The sequence below is a fragment of the Rhinolophus ferrumequinum genome, chromosome 16 (genome assembly GCF_004115265.2).
Source record: "Rhinolophus ferrumequinum isolate MPI-CBG mRhiFer1 chromosome 16, mRhiFer1_v1.p, whole genome shotgun sequence".
In the NCBI taxonomy this organism is placed as follows: Eukaryota; Metazoa; Chordata; class Mammalia; order Chiroptera; family Rhinolophidae; genus Rhinolophus; species Rhinolophus ferrumequinum.
In genome coordinates, this window is record NC_046299.1 from 62,954,337 (window position 1) to 62,972,507 (window position 18,171).

An 18,171-nucleotide genomic window follows, 5' to 3' on the forward strand; every position below is an offset into this window, starting at 1 on the left:
CCTAATCTATATTTATTTAAAACAACAACAAGAGTTTTTTTTATCAGTTATAGAACTTCAGCAACTTATTCTTTCCTTCCCACTCAATTCCTTTAGTCTTTTTCTCCAGTGGATAAATATTGAATATCTTTAATATCTGAGTGTGGATGGAGAAAAGACATACTTAAGCTGTGAGAAGTGAATGCAGAACATTAGAATAAAAGAGCCAACAATGAAAATAAGGCCTAAGAGAGAACCTGAACACAAAAGATAGTGAGGGGCAGGTTGTCCTGTCCTGTTTGCTCTGAGATTTTAAAGAACAGAAAATATGCTGAATTTCTTAAGGCACTGGCTCTCAATCTTGGCTGCACATCAAAATCACCTGAGGGGTTTTGGAAAAGCTACAGAATCCTGGGTTCCACCGCAGACCACTGAAGAAGGATCTCCAGAAGTGGAGTCCAGCTGTGGGAGTTGAATTCCCAAGTTAATTTGAACGAGCAGGTCAACTTGAGAGGCACATCCTAGAGCAGTGGCTCTCAAACTTGAGTGCTCATTAGAAATACAGGCATACCTCCTTTTATTGCACTTCACTTTATTGCGATTCACAGGTATTGTGTTTTTTATAAACTGCGGTTAAGACCCTCCGCCAGCAAAAATATTACAAATCACTGTATTGCAGTGATTTGGAACTGAACCCACAGTTCCAGGGCTCCTTAAAATGCAGAGTGCTCTCCCTCACCACCCCAAGTCTTCTAATTCAGATGTCTGAAATGACTCTGAGAATCTGCATTTCCAGCAAGCTCCCAGGTGATGCTGACATTGCTGGTCTGGGACCACAGTTTGAGACCATCTTAGAGGAATAAATGCTGACCATTTTTTTCCCATGAAAACATGCATGTGTACTCAATCTATAGGCTTCACTAGTTGGTTTGTCTCTCTCTTGTGTTTACCTGGAAGCCATGTGTGCATATGGGGGTGAAGGAGAAGGAGGAAGCCCAAACGAAGAAGGGGGTACTACTTATAAGTTCAAATCAGAGAGCCACCCACTTCTACCTTCACATTTTTTTGTTCAAGGTGTGACTGAGGAACTCTGGTCATTTTTGATTCTGTTGTACTCCCGATGAAATAAGCCATCGTTCTTGCAGTTGAAAAGATAATTTACAACATGAGCACTCATCTTTCCTCTACTCATGCAACCAGAGACAGAGCTGCTCTCTCTGAAGTCAGCAGGCTCTGCCTTGAACAAGCCCTAAAGAGCACCTCAGAGTCAGAGGGTGATTAACTGAAGAGCTGAACCTATTCCTCCTATGGATGCAGAAGTAGACTGTAAGGTCATGGTTGGGAAAACAGATGGGTTGACTTGAAAGCAAGGCTGAAGGAGGAGGGTGGTGAAAGTGGGGTCAGAAAGTTAGAGGTGTCCTTGGAGATGCCCTTCAGCAGGCCTTAGTAAGCCCCCCTCCCCGACTCCCCTTCTTTGGAATGAGGTCAAGAAACTAGGAAGTGAAATAAAGTTTCAAATTTTGGTTTCTGCACCCTTGAACAGCTGGGTGTGAGATGCACCTGAGACCTTAGCTAAAGTCTCAACTCCACTGCAATTCAGTGTGTGTGTGGTCTGCAGAGAATGACAAGGGAAGTGCTCTGGACAGGGTGCGACCTCTTCTTGACCATCTCTCAGGGCTCCAGCAGAGAATGGGTTTAAGGGGCCTACAGTGTTCCCTTCCCGCCTTCCCCCATCCCAGCCTCAGAAAGACCCAAGGACCAGCTTTCCCCAAGACAACTCCCCTGGGATAAGAGGCAAATAAACCTGAATTCCTTAGCTCTTCCTCTTTTTCTGAGTCTGCACCCAAAAGGCTCACAGGGAACCATAATAGGTTAACAAGGAACTATGACATGAGAAGGAAGAAGGAGGCCCAGAGCCACATCTGGGTTACAAAAAGCATTTTGCCTTTGCAGAATATCAGAGATGATTACATTCAATCACAAGCAATGAATGTTTTCTGGAATCATACACATGCACACATACATACATAAACACGCAGGATGTCCGTTCTAGATGTAGGTAATTGGGAGATGACAGTAGCAGGCTGAAGCTAACTCAGAAACTCTCCCTGTTGAATGAGAGGCTGTGAGTAGCATTACAGAACTGGGCATAAAACTCAGGAACTCTGTTCTGCAACACCACTCACTTCACAACGACCCTATGATATTGTCTTTTGTCACCTCCAGGTCTTTAACATTGTCAGGTGGGAAGTAGGAAGTACTTGCTGATGCTTCCACCTGGGTGTCCAATTATACCCTCCCACCTCCCCCACACACACTCCTCCAGGAAACTTACACTCATGCTTCTTGTATGCTACCTCTCCCTCTCAACAGAGTCTTTCTATCAGATGTAAAGTATCCTGGCATCTTTTTTCACTGCCTAATTCATCCATTTCCACTGCCTCCGTTTTCTCATGTCCCATTCATTTCTTAGCCCATTCTAATCCACTTCCAGATCTCAGTACACCAGGATTTCAGGCCTCCTTTTTTTTTTTTTTTTCCAGGCCTCCTTTTATATTTGATGTTATTGATCACTCTTTTCTTCTTGACTCTCTTTTTCCTTCTACCTCCCTGGAAGCTCCTTCACAGGTTCATCCTTTTCATTGGCCATTCAATGTTCCATTTATGTTCCACTTCAGAATCACTGGAAACAGGCCAGCCCAACATGACATGGGAGAAGATACTCTCTGAATTCACTAATTTATTCAACAAATATTTACGTTCATTATTTATTCATCATTAAAATAACACACTTTTTTCTGATTATTAACATAAACTGTTCCATTTGGAAACCATGAAAAAAATATCCAAAGTTTAAAAGAGAACCAATTCACCTTTTATTCCACAGTTCAATGATGAACTACTGTTAAAATAATTTGGCAGATTTCCTTCTAGGTTTTTTCTATGTATACATAGTATATAAGTAGGATAATTTTATGAATATAGACTTGTTTCTTTCTCTTAATCTATTATGAACAGTTTCTTTTTAGCAATTCCTTGAACACATCACATTTACATGGCTAAAATGCATTCTATTGCATGGGTGTGTGTCATTTGAACAGATTTCCACCCATTGTTGGATATTTAAAAGCTTGTCTGTTATTTCGATAACTAACGTACACTCGCTTTGTGGGGCCCAGAGACAAATAGGGTAGTGCACGGAATCTGGTAGAAGGTGGACTTTAGGAAAATAGGGGGCAGCTTTTTCAGATGGCTGAGGAGAACATTTATTTGCTTGTGGGGTGCTGGGCCCGGGGCAGTTGTCCTTACAATGTAATATATTGTCTGTCAAGGCAATGAGCTCTTCATCTCTTACATGTGTGCCTGCTCCACCAGCCGGTTTGGTCTAAGCACATCTGACCTCCAAATCCTGGGGAGAAGAGCCCCAAAGGATTGGGCTCAGACTAGCGTACCGCCCCAGGCCCGTTGCTGAGCGGCCTGGCCACGCGCCGCCACGTGCCAGGATCAGGGCTCCGCCCCCTACGGTTCCCCGCCACGCCCCTCACTCGACGCTCTCAGAGGCTCTCCGGCAGCTCCTCCTTCAGGCGACCTCCGCTAATCCTCCCGGCCCCCTAGGGTAGCCCCGCCCCCAGACTGCGGGCCCCGCCCCCGCAATCCGGGCCCCGGGGCTGCCCCGCCCCGCGGCTGCTCGCATGGCGCAGGGGCGGTGCCCTGCGCGATGACGTGAGCGGGCGTGCGCGGTGACGGCCCGCGTCCCTGTTACTCAGCGGAGCGGCCGAGGCCGGACGACGCGGCCGGGATCGCAGAGCCGCGAGCAACGCTGGGTAACGGCCGCTGCGACCGCCCGGACGGCACCGGTCCCCGCCGGCGGGCTTTCCTGTCGCCGTTCGGTGCGCTGCCGGGTGAGTGCGGCGGGCGCCGGGGGACCAGGTCGGCCGGCGGCCCCGCCGTGTTTATGTTATTGTGCCGACGCCTTCCTCTCAGCCGTGACCCCCTCCGGGGAGTGGGAGCGGGAGCGCGCGGGGGACGCGCGGCGAGCGGGGGCCGCGCGGGAACAATAGCGGCCGGGGAGGCGGGGCGGGCCAGGGGGCGTGGGGCTGCGGGACCCTGGCGCGCCCTGGCGGTTCGCCCCCGGCTCCGCCGCCCCAGCTCCGCCCGTCTGTCCTCGCGCAGGTCTCGTGTCCACGTCTGGAGGGGAAAAGGAGCGGGGGTGGGTGGCAAGTTCTGAAACACTTCGGCGAAGGTCGGGACCGAGGCGCGTTGGCGGCCCGCCGCGCCCTGGCTGCCTCCGCCGGCGGTGGGCAGTCGCGGAGAGCGTTCAGGTCACCGGGTCCCAACGCCTGCCTGTCCTCCACGGAGACCGTGTTTTGTTTCTCGGTGGTTTCTTTGTGCTAACGTTCAGGGCGAACACAGGCAGCGCCGCCGAGGAAAGGCTGGGGTGGCCTTCAGCTCTGGGCTGCGAGGGGCAGCCCCGGCCCGTGGTTTGAGCGGGAGGTGTCCATCCAGCTCCGCGCGAGCTACGGTGGTCAGCGCGCATTTCTCATGAGGGTCACTCGATGGTGACCTTTTGACTTTTTCATCCCACCCTCTCATCTCTTTGTCTTTCACTTAATGTTTCCAATTATTAGATGGCGGATCCAAGTCCGTTTTAAAGTATTGCAATGAACACTTTTCATTTTAATTTCTGGAAGTTCCCCATCAGATGTTTACTGTGAACTTAATAACATGTTGACTGCATGGTATCAGACAATGTCCAGTGGTTACTATTTTTACCTCTGAAATTCAATGATCTTTCCAGTAGAATTCTGTTCTGTCAGTCCATTGTGTTTTAACAAGTACCTCCTTGTCAATTAGAACATCTGTTTATTTCATTCATTCATTCTATCATTTATTCATTCATTCAGCAACTGTTCAGTCGTGTACCCTGATGAAGAGTTTGAAGGTAAAGAGAGATATCCTTTAAAGATAGAAAATGCTTTGACTGAAATATAGTAGATGTACCTTTAAATAAAGCGATTATATAAGTGATGTGTGTTAAAGAAAGTACTGATACTCTGGGTAATTTTAATACTTTTTAGCAGTAGATGTGGAACTTCTAGTAGCATGTTATATTAGGAAGTAGAGCTAGGTTTGATCTAAATGTACAACAGTTTTTATTCATTTTCAAATTTAATTTTTTAATCTTACAGCTGTATAGCCTTACAGTCATTTTTAATGTTTACCTCAGATTTCCTCGCTGTGGGTTAAGCCTAGGAGGTCAGATGCTGTAAGTGAACGTATTTAGTGCTGTGCCTGACAAAAGCAAGCAGTCAAAATGGGACTTAAGGACAGACCTATGTTGTATCTGTGTCTCCAGCACCCAGCCTGGAATATAGTAAGTGTTCAGTAAAAGTCAGATTGATGAAAAGCTCTTTACAACTGATAATATTTAAAATCAAGCCTTAAAAAATTTTAATTTTCTCTGTAAAGTTTTGGGAGCCTCATGCAAACTATCACTTCCAAATCGCTAAATGATTAGTTCATATATAGGTCAAGACGGTAGTGGCTTTTGAATAACTTCAGTATCAGTTTTGTTTTTATCACTGCTAAACCATTCACTATCCTAAAATAAAACCTTGTCTAAAATGTGTGTATGTATGTGTGTATCTGTGTATATGTAGGGTTTCCAGGTGGGAATTCCCTCCCGTTCTCAGGAATTTTTTTTTGCTTCCCTGGTCCAGAATCCCAAGATATAAACTGGTTTCTGTTCTCCACCATGAATCGGTGACACCGATACTGCCAACCGCCTAGGTTCAAGGAGCCGATTTTCCTGATTTCCCGACCAACTTTTCTCAGAATTCGGGAATGAGAAAGCAAAAAAAATTCCTGAGAACGGGTGGGAATTCCCACCTGGAAACCCTGTGTATATATCGCTCGCGCGTGTGTGTACACACACAAGCGCGCGCACGCGCACGCGCGCGCGCGCACACACACACACACACACACAGTGATATTTCAATAGAGGTCTAAAATGGTTGCATTTATCCTTCTGAGAATATCATTTGAAAAGTTTCTGATGACTCCTTTAAGTGGAAAAGGTAGAACAAAGGAAATAGGTTGCATCAAAATTTTATTAGAAATGTTTAATTTCTAATAACATTTTAGAAATGTTTGTTGGAAATGTTTTATTTTAAATCTTCCTTTATTTTAAATACTATTGGTGGAGCATATGGGCCTAAAACTCAAAATAATATCAGTTTGTCCAAGTTATATCTCTTTTACATTCACTATGTAATAAATTTTAGAATTTGTTTTGGATTTGAAAGAATTAGGAGTGAACTTATTATCTGATGTATGGAACAAATCAAGAAATAAGAAAATTATATTTTATAGAATAAGCGATGAAAATCTTAAGATACGAAACTTTTATTGCTTTTCCTAATTAAGGTATGTCCGATTCCAGTAAGTGTTATTGATACAAATCCTTTGGCAGTAGCTCACTGTCGGGCTCTTTGTCAAACCAGAGCTTTTTTGTTTTGTTTTCTAAATTTTGATTTTAAGACTACCAGCATTATTGAGATATAATTTACATACCATAAAATTTACCCTTTTAGAGTGTGCATCATGGTTTTTAACATATTCATAAAGTTATGCATTGATAACCACTAATTCCGGAACGTTTTCGTCACTCCAAGAAGAAATCCCCGTACTCACTAGCCCTAGTCTCCCATTCCATTCTAAATTATGTTAAAAGGAAGAGATAGCATTAATTCTGTTAGTAAGTACATTCCATTAATGAGATTGAAAATGGTTCACTTTAAGTGTCCTGGCAGAGTAGGAACCCATGTTTCATACTTCTATAGGTCCTGGGAGAAAGGCCACTTGGAAAGGAAATTAAGAATACGTTTTACCAAAATTAATAACATTAGAATCGTAACTATTTGCTCAATGCCTAATATCATGGAAATGACCTTGTGAAGACACTTAATGCTCAGTGAAACAAAGTAATTTGTTGTTAATTTACTAGTCAAACTATCCTAGTGGTAATTAAGAGGTTGTTGAAAGAAGCCAGATTCTTGTAAGTCTCCTTTGTCATTGAATTGAGTTTTGATGTATTGTAGTCATCTAGATAGTTGAGATACTTTGTGGCACCTGTAGAAGTACACAGTGATGTCTGACATTGAGATGTCAGGTCTCTAGAGGTCTCCGGTCAAGTCAATGGTATGGATAGTAGCCTTTCTGATTCATGTAGTGCAAGGAATTCTTTATAGCCACATAGCTTTAGATATGAATCATTTGCCTATTTCAGTGAGCTGTGATGCTTATTGTCTTAGTCATGAGTTCTTTACATGAACATTTAGAAACTTTGTCTTATTCTAATGCAGATTAACTTGAACTTTGATTTCAGAAATGAGTTCTGAGTCAACAGACTTGACTACCTAAAAGGTGATGCCAGTATTGAAATAAGAGCTATATGTCATTCAGGGCAGAAGGTGGAACTAAATCTGTCCAGGAATCAGACCTGGGTTCACTTCTCAGTTCTATCTCTGGACTTTCTCAACCAGCTCCAGAGCCTTAGACAAATTGTTTAACCTTTTTGGGTTTAGAACTCTGAGGCCGTTGGAACTCTTTTTAATAGAAAGGCTGTTCCGCAGATAGGTAGTTCATCAGGAAACATACTGAGACAAAAAGAGCCTTCTTGCGTGATAATCAGAATCCCATGTCAAAAACAGCAATGAAAGTTAGACATTTTGTCATTTTAAGAGGCAGATTAAATTGTTAAGAGACAACTGTTTTCTGTAATATTCATACTTAAGAAACAAAAGCTTCACTGTAAGCTAGGAGTTCTTTCAAGAGTAGATTTTATGCATTCCACAGCATCATGCTTACTAACCAGACTGCTCTCAGAGGCTGTTCTCACAGATGTGAAAATGAAGAATTTATTATTAGCCTCAAGAAGCTTATGATCAGGGATGGGACTTAAGGCATATCTAAACAGTGACTTTTTGTTCTTTTAAAAGATTTATGAGAAGTCTTCCCCCAAACAACTATCTATCCCAAATCTCTGGGCATGTCACATTTCATTGAAATTCAGTTTTTAAAATTATATGTGAGTTTGATAATGCCTTTTAGAAAACTTACTAGCTACTATTCTTTTTCAAGGTGGTGGGTTAGACATATAGCACAAATATATGTCTGTATTTTCTCTTACCTTTTGGTAGTATATTAGGTTTGGTTAAAATCTACGAATTCTTTAGAAAGAACCCAAATTTAATAGTGGTTGCTAGCATGTGCGTTAGGGTCAGCCCTGAGTTCCAGTCCACGCTCTAAATCTATATGGCATTGGCTAGTTCAGATTATGTAACATCTTTTGGCCTGTTTTATTATCTGTCAAATGAGAATAATAATAGCACATAATCTCATACGGCTGTGAGGTTTAAATAAGGTACCGCATGTACAGTGCCTGGAACGCTAGCTGTAAGTATTCAGGAAATTTTGGCTATTGTTATCACTTCTTATTTTTAACTTGGAACAAAGGCAAGATGCCAAATAAATTTAAAAATCAATTTGATGTACAGTATACATTCGAATTCTCCAGAATACTTTCCTCTGCATCTCTGGGGGTTTATTTAAAATTTGATTGTCTCATCTAATCTGAATTGACTGAAATGATTTACCATTTGGATCAGTCAGTAATCCTTTCTGCCTTAAAAATTGGAAATGTTCCAAAAGCAGAGAATGCTACATTCTCTGATACAAAGTTGTTCTTCCACTTTACATTTCTCTACTGCAGAGAATTGCCTTAGCTTTCCTTGGTTTATTTTAACAAATATCTAAAGGAATGGGAGTCCAGGAGCTGGGAATAGCTTTATCGTGTACCCGCATTTGAAGAAAGTGGAATGCTCTCATCTTTTAAATTTAATCTTATTGTGATCTTTGACTCTATGTGAAGATTGCACATTTGTCAGAGACCGGGTAACCACACCGGGTTACCACAACAGTTCACTGAGCATTTTTTAGAGGTCTAGAAAAAAGAGGGAAGTTATTTATTAGTACCATCTGGAAATACTATCTTTTCTGTTTTTCTAAGTTTTTTGTGTAGTGTTTCTATAGTTATATCGATACATCAAATTCGCTCCTTGGAAGACAGCAACTATGAAATGATGCTGGCTTTGCACAGGAAATATTTATTGAGAAAGCATTCTATACCGATCCAGATACTAAGTGATGTGAGGGCGTAGGAAATAGAAGTCAGTCTCTGCTTTCAGTGAGTATAACTTCGTGGGAGATAAGGACAAACACAAGTGCATTTATGTCCTGACACAAGGAACCAAATATTGCCAGGCTCTTCCTGAGGAATTTCTTTAGTCGTCAGGCCTGATAGCTGGACACTGGGGCATTTGGGGCCATGAATCTCTGATTGCTGAGAGGCCCAAGCCCTAACATATTTCTGGGGACACCAGAAAAGAAAAACAGCCCCTCCTTTTAAAATATACTAACTAGATAAACAACAAAAAAACAAGATGTCTTGTATCCTAATTTTTGGTTAAATTTGAGAGTGTGGTACAGATTAGTCAAAATCTAAATCATAAGAAAAGGCAGACCTTTTGGTCACCTCAAATCCATTTTGGAACACAAGGTATCAAAATAAGTATATGCAAAATATGAAAGCAGAATACTAGGAAAGATGCTACTCAAATACTTATAGAAGTCCTCAAACTTTTCTGTATTGAAACTCTGAACACTTAAAACTAGACCTATGCTAGCAGCATTTTCTTATGACTTATTCTAATATTTAGAGGTGGGCCTTCATTGCTCCCTGTTACTGAGTGGCCCAAGCCCCAAAATATTTCTGAGGACACTGAAAAACAGCCAAGCATATCTGCTTTCCTTAGCAAGAAGCATCAAAAACATCTACCTATATTACTGTTTCCTAAAAGCTGTTCATGGTGGAGGAAACTCACCGTTCCCTGACTTGCTCCTGAGAAGGAGACTCTCTTAAATGCCATTTGGGTCAAGCAATAGTGAGATAAAGGAAAGCCACCATTGTATAGATTGCCCTGTGACTTAAGAAAGGGTCACTTTATCATCAAAACAAATAAACACTAAAACATCTGGCTTTGTTACTATTGAGAATGAAAAGGTTTTAGTGATTTTATTTACAGTTTCTTTAGCTTTTGATTTAGTGGTGTATTCACTTCGATTCAAAATTCCAAATATTTAAAAAGATACACAGTAAAAAGTTTCTTTTCTACTCTGTGCAGCCATCCAATTCTTCTACATGGAAACGGTGTTGTTTCCTGTGAATCCTTCCAAAGATAATTTATGTACGTGCAGGTCAATACAGATATACGTGTATAATTCCTTGTCCAAAGCCCTCGGTCTGGATGTATTTCAGAATTGAAGTTTAGGGTTTTTGCGGGGATAGGGAAGGGAAAGGTAATATAAATACATCTACTATATTATCCAAAATCCCTAGATGGAATAGTATCCTATAATCAAACACATTAATATTTCTGTATTAAAAGCATAAATAGTACAATAAGTAGGATAAATAAAGATCATACATAGTCTTGTAGAATTTTTTTGTCAGGTTTTGACACCAAATAGGTTTGTACTAAACTTACAAAAATATTTTTCAGAGGCTTATGGATTTCAGATAGCCAATGAGGGATTGGGTATCATACAATGTATAATGTATGTCCTCTGCTCTCCCCCGCCCCTTTTTTATTTAAATTATTGCATACCATGCACATTACCCTTTACCCTTTTGTTTTTAAGTTAACTATATAGCTTAGAGATGATACCATATTAGTCATATCAGCACATAAATAACATGCCTTTTTTTTTTTTTTGACACCTTCATGGTATACCATTTGTCTCAGCCTGGGCTACTATAACAAAATACCATAGACTAGGTGGCTTAAACAACATACATTTGTTTCTCACAGTTCTAGAGGCTGGGAGAAGTCCAAGATCAATATGCCTAGAGATTTGGTTCCAGATCTTCAGATCTTCCTGGCTTGCAGATGTCACCTTTTTAGTGTATGCTCACATGGAGAGAGAGAGTGCTCTGCTCTCTTTCTTTTTATAACACTAATTACATCATGAGTCCCATGCTTATGGTCTCCTGTAAATATAATTACCTCCCAAAGTCCTACCTCCAAATACCAGGGATTAGAGCTTCAGTCCTTAATACCATTATACAGGTTTAACAATTACTTAACTATCCCCTCTTATGTCCATTTAGGTTGTTTTCACTCTTTTGCTATTAAAAGCCATGGTGCAATGGATTACTTTGTACATATATCATTTTGCACTTGTATAGAGATATATAGGATGCATTCCCAGAAATGGGATTGCTAGGTGATGGTAGTGTAAGTACATTTATAATTTTGATAGATGTTGCCAAAGTGTCATATGTCAAGGTTCCAACTTACATTCACCAGCACTGTGTAAGGATGCCTGCTTCTTCATTGCCGTTAGAAGTGAAATTAGCCATGATTTGTGTGTGTGTGTGTGTGTGTGTGTATACGTGTGTACTGTCCATATCCTTGCCTGTTTTTTTTCCATCTGTGTTGTTATTTCTTAGATTTGTAGGATTTATTTTTAAATTAGGAAAAATAACTCTATGCTATTTTTTGGAAATATTTTTCCCAATTTACGGTTTGCCTTTGAAATTTGTTTATGATGACTTTGTCATGCTAATTTTTTTCTTTTTCAGTAGTTAAGTTTACCAGTCTTTACTGACTTCTAAGTTATATGTCATGGTTAGAAAGTCTTTCCCTAATTCAAGATTATGTAAAAATTCTCAAATGTTATTTTTCTAATACTGTTATGGTTTCTTCTCTCTTTTTGTATTTTTAATTCTTCTACTTATTTAGAATTTATTCTGGGGTAAGGTATGATGTATGAGTTCAACCTTATTTTTTTCACCAGAGGACCATCCAGGTGTCCCAACATTATATACCGAATAATCCACTTTTTTGACTTACAGATTTGAAATACTACCTTTATAATGTACTGAATTTCCATATGTATTTGAGACCATTTCTGATCCAGTGACTCATCTGCCCATTTGGGAACCAAGCCATCCTGTTTTAATTATTGTATTTTCTACTGGTTTCTGTTAGGGCTAATTCTCTTTCATTTCTCTTCTTTTACAGGATCTTTTCTGGCTTTTATCCTGTTTATTTTATATGAACTTTTAGAATCAATCCATCTAGTTGCCACTTCTGTTGAGATCACTTAGTTTATTTTGAGGTAAAATTTACATACAGTGAGATGCACAAACTTTGACTTTATGGCCCAATGAAGGTTTGCATATGTATGTATGTATTTTATATATGTGTGTGTGTGTGTGTGTGTGTGTGTGTATGTATATTTAAGTACCAGATCAAGGCTTATGTGACCGTCACCTGGAAAACTTTCTCATGCCCTCTTCAAGTTTGTATGTCCTTCTCCTCCACCCCTACCATGATTAACTTACATCACATGGATTCAATTTGCCATTAAGATTTTCTTTCTAGTTATAGGAGAATTGAAAGCTTTTTGGTGTTGTGTCTTTCTATCCAAGAATGTGGAAAACTACCTTTTCATTTGTTCAAGCCTCTATTGGGGTTCCTAATTGCATTTTAAAGTTTTTTGCTATTAACTTTATATATTTAAGTTTTCTAAATTTATTTTTCTTGCTGTTAGAAATGGAATCTTCCATTTTTCTTCTACCTGGTTGTATATAAGAAATCTGTTTATTTTGCATATTAATTAATATTTGTATTTAAATAAACTCCCTTTTAAATTCTGTTATTATTTGTAATAGTTCTGTAGTTGATTTTTTTTTCAGATATAAATCATGCCATCCTTTTTTACTTACTCCAATTTGTACCTCCCCTCTCCCAACTTTTACACCCCTAGTGTCTTACTGCACTGGTAGCAGTGATTTTTAAAACATCATAGTTTTCCACCACAACAGGTAAAACAAGAACCAAAATATCTGTGTATCTGCTGAGTATTTAAATATTTTGAATAATAAGTGAAATTGGGGAGGAGTTATGGGAGTAGAGTAGTGTGAGGGTTTCACTTTAACATTAATGTGAATAAACTTGAATTGTAGTTTTCAGAATGCAAATAGACCAGTTAGTGATCATTTGACAGTAAATGCAGAATTAGTAATTAGCTTCCTTGTCTCTTACTTAGTAATTACATACAGGTTGTTTTCTGTCTGCATGGCACACAGAGGCGATTCTCGGAAAAAGAACTTAGTCTGATGCCTGGAAGCAAATATAATCAAGGTAGAGGATCATACTCTATAGAAATGAAAAGTGAATGAATTTGGACTGGAGGGACTTACACTTAGAAAAGTGATACTGGCAAAAATCTGCAAGTCAAGAAAATATGGGGGTGAGTGAGGGGTAGAGAGAGAGAGTTTGGTTTGGGTGTTGGGTTTGAAGGAGTTCATTCTTATGAAATTATGTGGTACTTGGCTGAAATTCAGTAGGGATGTCATTGTTTAATGGGAGATTTCATAGTTTATTTTTCTGTCTCTTTCCTCTTATCTCTGCCCCCCCCCAAATCTAAGGTAGTTTACTATTCAGGGACTCACATGTTGTCGAATAAGCTAGAAATAAAAAATCAGAACCAAGGGAAAACAAGAATCCAGAATATCGTAATAATATAATATAGCTAATGCTTAACTCAGTGCTTTTCACATACCAGGTACTGTTCTAGTGCTTTACATATGTTAAATTGTTTAAATATCACACAACACTATGAGGTAGACACTGTTATACTGTTTTTACCAGTTTGATAGACGAGGAAGCAGGCACAGAGAGATTATGGGGGAAATTGTTAGTGACCGTGATGGGTTTTATTAAAACGCAGAGAAGGAAACCAAACTGAAATCAATTAAAAAACATTGGATGATTTTTTTTAAGTGAATTAGAAATGAGTAAGTCCAGACACAGTGTATATAGACAACTTTTTAAAGATTAGCTGTGAATGGAACAGAGAAATCAGTTGGTAAAGGAAAATGTGGGGTCCAGCCCGTGAAGAGGAGAATATATGGGAAAGGGAATGGAGAGCGCCAGTAGCGAGATTGGCCTTTGTTAGAGAGAAGGCTTCCATGAAACAGGAGGGATGCAGAAAGTGTGTGCAAGGAGGTATGGTGGGTGAAAGATGAAGGCATATCCTGGCTTTCATTTTCTCTCCTGTTTCTGTTTTCTCAGTGAAGTATGATACTGATAGGGGCACAGGGGGACTGGGGTGTGGGAAGTTTGAAGCAGTTTGCCAAGAGTTAATGTTAATTTACGGTTTGAAATTGTTCATTTAAAATGGTATCAGTCAGCCTGGTTTTGTGATTTCCCCCCCTCCCCAACATTATTTAACTGGTTAGATATAAGCACAGATAAGGCAGATGGTTGGATTCCTCTGGGGTGAGTTTTGCCATGTGTATCAGTCAGAGTTCTCCAGAGAAACAGGGTCAGTAGGAGATACATATGTATGTGTGCATACAGAGAGAAATTTCAAGGAATTTGCTTACATAATTATGGGGGCCGACAAATTGTAAATCTGTAGGGCAGTCTTGCAGGAAAATTCCTCTTGGGTAAGAGCTGATGCTGTAGTCTTTAAGCAAAATTTCCTCTTCCTCGGGGAAATCAGTTTTGCTCCCAGGCCTTTCAACTGACTAGAGGAGGCCCATCATTGAGGGTCGTCTCCTTTTCCTTAAAGTCAGCTGATTGTGGATGTTAATCGCATCTGCAAAATACGTTCACAGCAGCATTTAGATTAGTGTCTGATTGAATAACAGGACTGTAGTCCAGCCAAGTTAACATAAAACTAGGACAGATAAATGTAGGAAAAAGGATAAGGGAAATGTGGGCTTTTTAAAGACAATGCTTAGAGAAGTGATGAATCATGAAATCTAACATGAACAGGAAAGGAGGTGAAGTAAAGATAGATAGTAAGGAAGTGATAGCATCCATGTATTGGAAATTTCAGTTAGAATTGTGGGAGTGGGGCTGGTGGAATGAAGTGAAGTAAGGGTTGAATGTGGTGGTCAGAGTGGAATGCTTAAAATGGAGATTTGACAGGTATAATAGTTTCTGGCAATGATAATACCCAGGACGGTCTTGGGAGTGGGCTGCTGAGGTGGCATTGAGGGGGAAATCTATGGAAAGGAGAAGGCCAATGAATTAAACAGGCTGACATGTTAAAGGGATCAGTCAGTGTCCCTGAATGGGGAAACCAGCAGATGGTGACTGGAGAGTAATGATACAGATGGTGAACCAGTTGTTAACATTCTGAATCAATGAGGAAGAATTGGAGGGGGGTCGATGATAATAAGGAACGGGAAAGGTAGTGTTAAATTGGCTAAATTTGCTTTGTCACAAATTAGGAATTTCAGAAGGCCCAGTAAAGGACTTAAGAGGAATGAGGATTTGGGTAAAATGGAGCATATACACAGCAGTGTGGCAGTGAGAACTTGGAAAATGATAGCTGATGACCAGGAAGAGCTGAACTTTTTATGGGATGTGAGGTGGAATGGGGTTAGTCTTGGTAACAGGAGAAGATGGGCATCAGTTCTACTAGAGGACTCTATGGCAGTGTTTTTCAAATGGCCAGTCATGACCCATTAGTGGGTTGTAGAATGAACTTAAGAGCTCAGAACTAGTGTATTTTTAAATGAAACAAAATAGAAAATATCAGAGTTTATTACAAGTAACCAGGGGCTAAAATTTTTTTAACAGCTTTATTGAAATTTAATTTACATACCATTTCAATTCACCCATTTGAAGTATACAACTCATAATAGTTTTTTTGGTTTATTTATGACTTAATGCAACCTATACCACATACTAATTTTAGAACATTTTGTCACTCCAGAACGAAATTCTATACTCATTAGTAGTCACGGCCCATTCCTGCACACATACACCCCCACTTGCTCTAGCCCACCACTAATTTACTTGCTGTCTTTATAGATTTGCCTATTTGGGGCATTTCATATAAATGGAATCATACAGTTTACAGGGTTTTGCGACTCGCTAGATTCAGTTAGCATAATGTTTTCAAGTTGCAGTCATCTTGTAGCATATATCAGTACTTAATTCCTTTTGTAGTCTAATACTATTCCATCAAATCATTCCTTTTTATGGTCTACTTTTCCACTGTACAGATATGTCACATTTTATCCATTTTTCACTCGATGGGCATTTTGTTATAATAAGTAATACTGTTGCAATCATTCATGCACAAATTTTTGTGATACAGGTTTTCAGTCGTCTTGAGTATATACCCAGGATTGGAATTGCTGATCATGTGGGTAATTAAATGTTTAATATTTTGAAGAACTGCCAAACTTTTTCAGAATGGCCGCACCATTTTACATTTCCACTAGCAAGCTACAAAGATTTCAATTTCTCCATCTCCTGTGAAAGCCTGTTATTGTCTGTCTTTTGATATAGCCATCTTACAGGGTATGAAGTGGTATCTCATTGTGGTTTTGATTCTCATTTCTCTGGTGGTTAATGATGTTGATCATCTTTTTCATGTGCTTTGTGTTTCTTGGGAGAAATGCTATTCAGATCCTATGTTTATTTTAAAAATTGGGTATTTATTTTTTATTAAGTTGTAAGTATCCTTTATATAGTCTAGATAGATACAAGCCCCTCTTTAGACATGTGATTTGCAAATGTTTTCTCCTACATTGGGGTTGTCTTTTCAGTTTCTTAATGGGATCATTTGCAACAGAAAAGATTAATTTTAGTGAAATCCAACTTACCATTTCTTTGTTGCTTATGCTTTTGGAGTTTTATCTAAGAAATCATTGTCTATCTCAAGGATAGGAAGGTGACTTGTGAGTTTTCTTACAAGTTTTATAGTTTTAGCTCTTAGGTTTAGGTCTATGGTCCATTATTGAGTTAATTTTTTTGTGTGTGGTGTGAGGAAGGGGTCTGACTTCATTATTTTGCATATGGATGTGCAGTTGTCCTAGTGCTATTTGTTGAAAATACAGTGCTTTCTTATCAGACTGCCTGGGCATTCTTTTTTAAAAGAGGGGGGTGGGGGGGCAGAGGTTTCTGGACTCTCAGTTCTAGTCCTTAATCTATATGTCTATCCTTGTGCCAGTCACCTGGTCTTGATTACTGTAGCTAAGAATTATTTTTTTAAAATTTGTGTTTCAATTAAATTGAGTATACTTATATATGTAGATCTGCACAGAGATGTGTATGTATTGGGTTGTGATGTGAAATGCTTGAAAACCCTCTGATTTGAGCTACAGTGGCTCCCTGCAATAGTTCTCTCTCTTGTGCTGACATAATGGCATGTGTTCCCTCTTGGGGAATGTACCAGTAGGCAGATTTGATCAGATAACTGATTTTTATTAGTTTGGTAAGTGAAAATATTCTTTTTGGGTGTGTGTGTGTGTACCTAAGGGAGCAGAGGGTTTAGAACAGTTGTGGGAATTCCTAAAGAATCAATAGGTGAATTTAAGGATTAGGAAATTAAGTATGATTTGAAAATTTGAAATTAGAAGAGTTTTGTACTGGGCCAGTCTTTAATGACTCCCAATTAAAATATATTTTTTTAATATATTAAGCATGTCTATATTGGATAACTTGATTATCTTGATCCTCTGTGTTTTTCTATAGGCTTTTGTGTCACTTAGTTTTTTATTATGTTGTGTTGGTCGCGTACACCTAGATATTTTTTATTAAGACATTTTATATGAACACTTGTAAAGATTATTTAAGGTTTAGGAATGATGTTATCTACTTCCAGCAAGGATTTTTGTATACTTCTGGAAGGAGGCTAGGAGTGGCACTAGCAATTTTGGATCATTTTAATCCAGTCAGAGACGAAGATGTTTCAAAGCTGGGCTCCAGAGTCTGCAAAGGTTTGTGGATTTTATGTTTTCTTTACTCCTAAGGATATGACTCTTTGGGGTCCCAGCATAAAACCAGGGGTGTTATGAGCCTCCCTGTTTCCCTCCCTCAATGCTTTGTTTGGCCCTTACCCACAATAGTTAAAACCTACCCATATCCCACCTCCCCCAGCCTTGTACATCTGTGAAAAGTTCACCTCAGCTTCTCAGCCACCTGTATGGAGTTAGCAGCTGCCCCCTGGGAAAAAGGAGCCCAGATGCCTGCCTCACCTCTGAGGATTTCCTTATTCTCCAAGGTGTTAGCCTGCATTCTTTTTTACTGCTTTGTT

The 18,171-nt window shown here is 39.6% G+C and overlaps 1 protein-coding gene across 5 annotated transcripts in view; it reads left to right on the top strand.

Annotated features, from left to right (window-relative positions):
• The first annotated feature begins 3,713 nt into the window (after positions 1–3,713).
• Positions 3,714–18,171, top strand: part of MAPK8 (mitogen-activated protein kinase 8) — a 106,524-nt gene continuing 92,066 nt past the window's right edge. For 4 of the 5 annotated variants that reach the window (XM_033130179.1, XM_033130177.1, XM_033130178.1 and 1 more), the window contains exon 1: positions 3,714–3,881. The gene's annotated coding sequence lies outside the window, so the exon portion shown is untranslated. Of the gene's footprint in view, positions 3,882–5,337; positions 5,354–18,171 lie in introns of those variants that run through there. The other variant, XM_033130176.1, reaches the window with a different exon arrangement.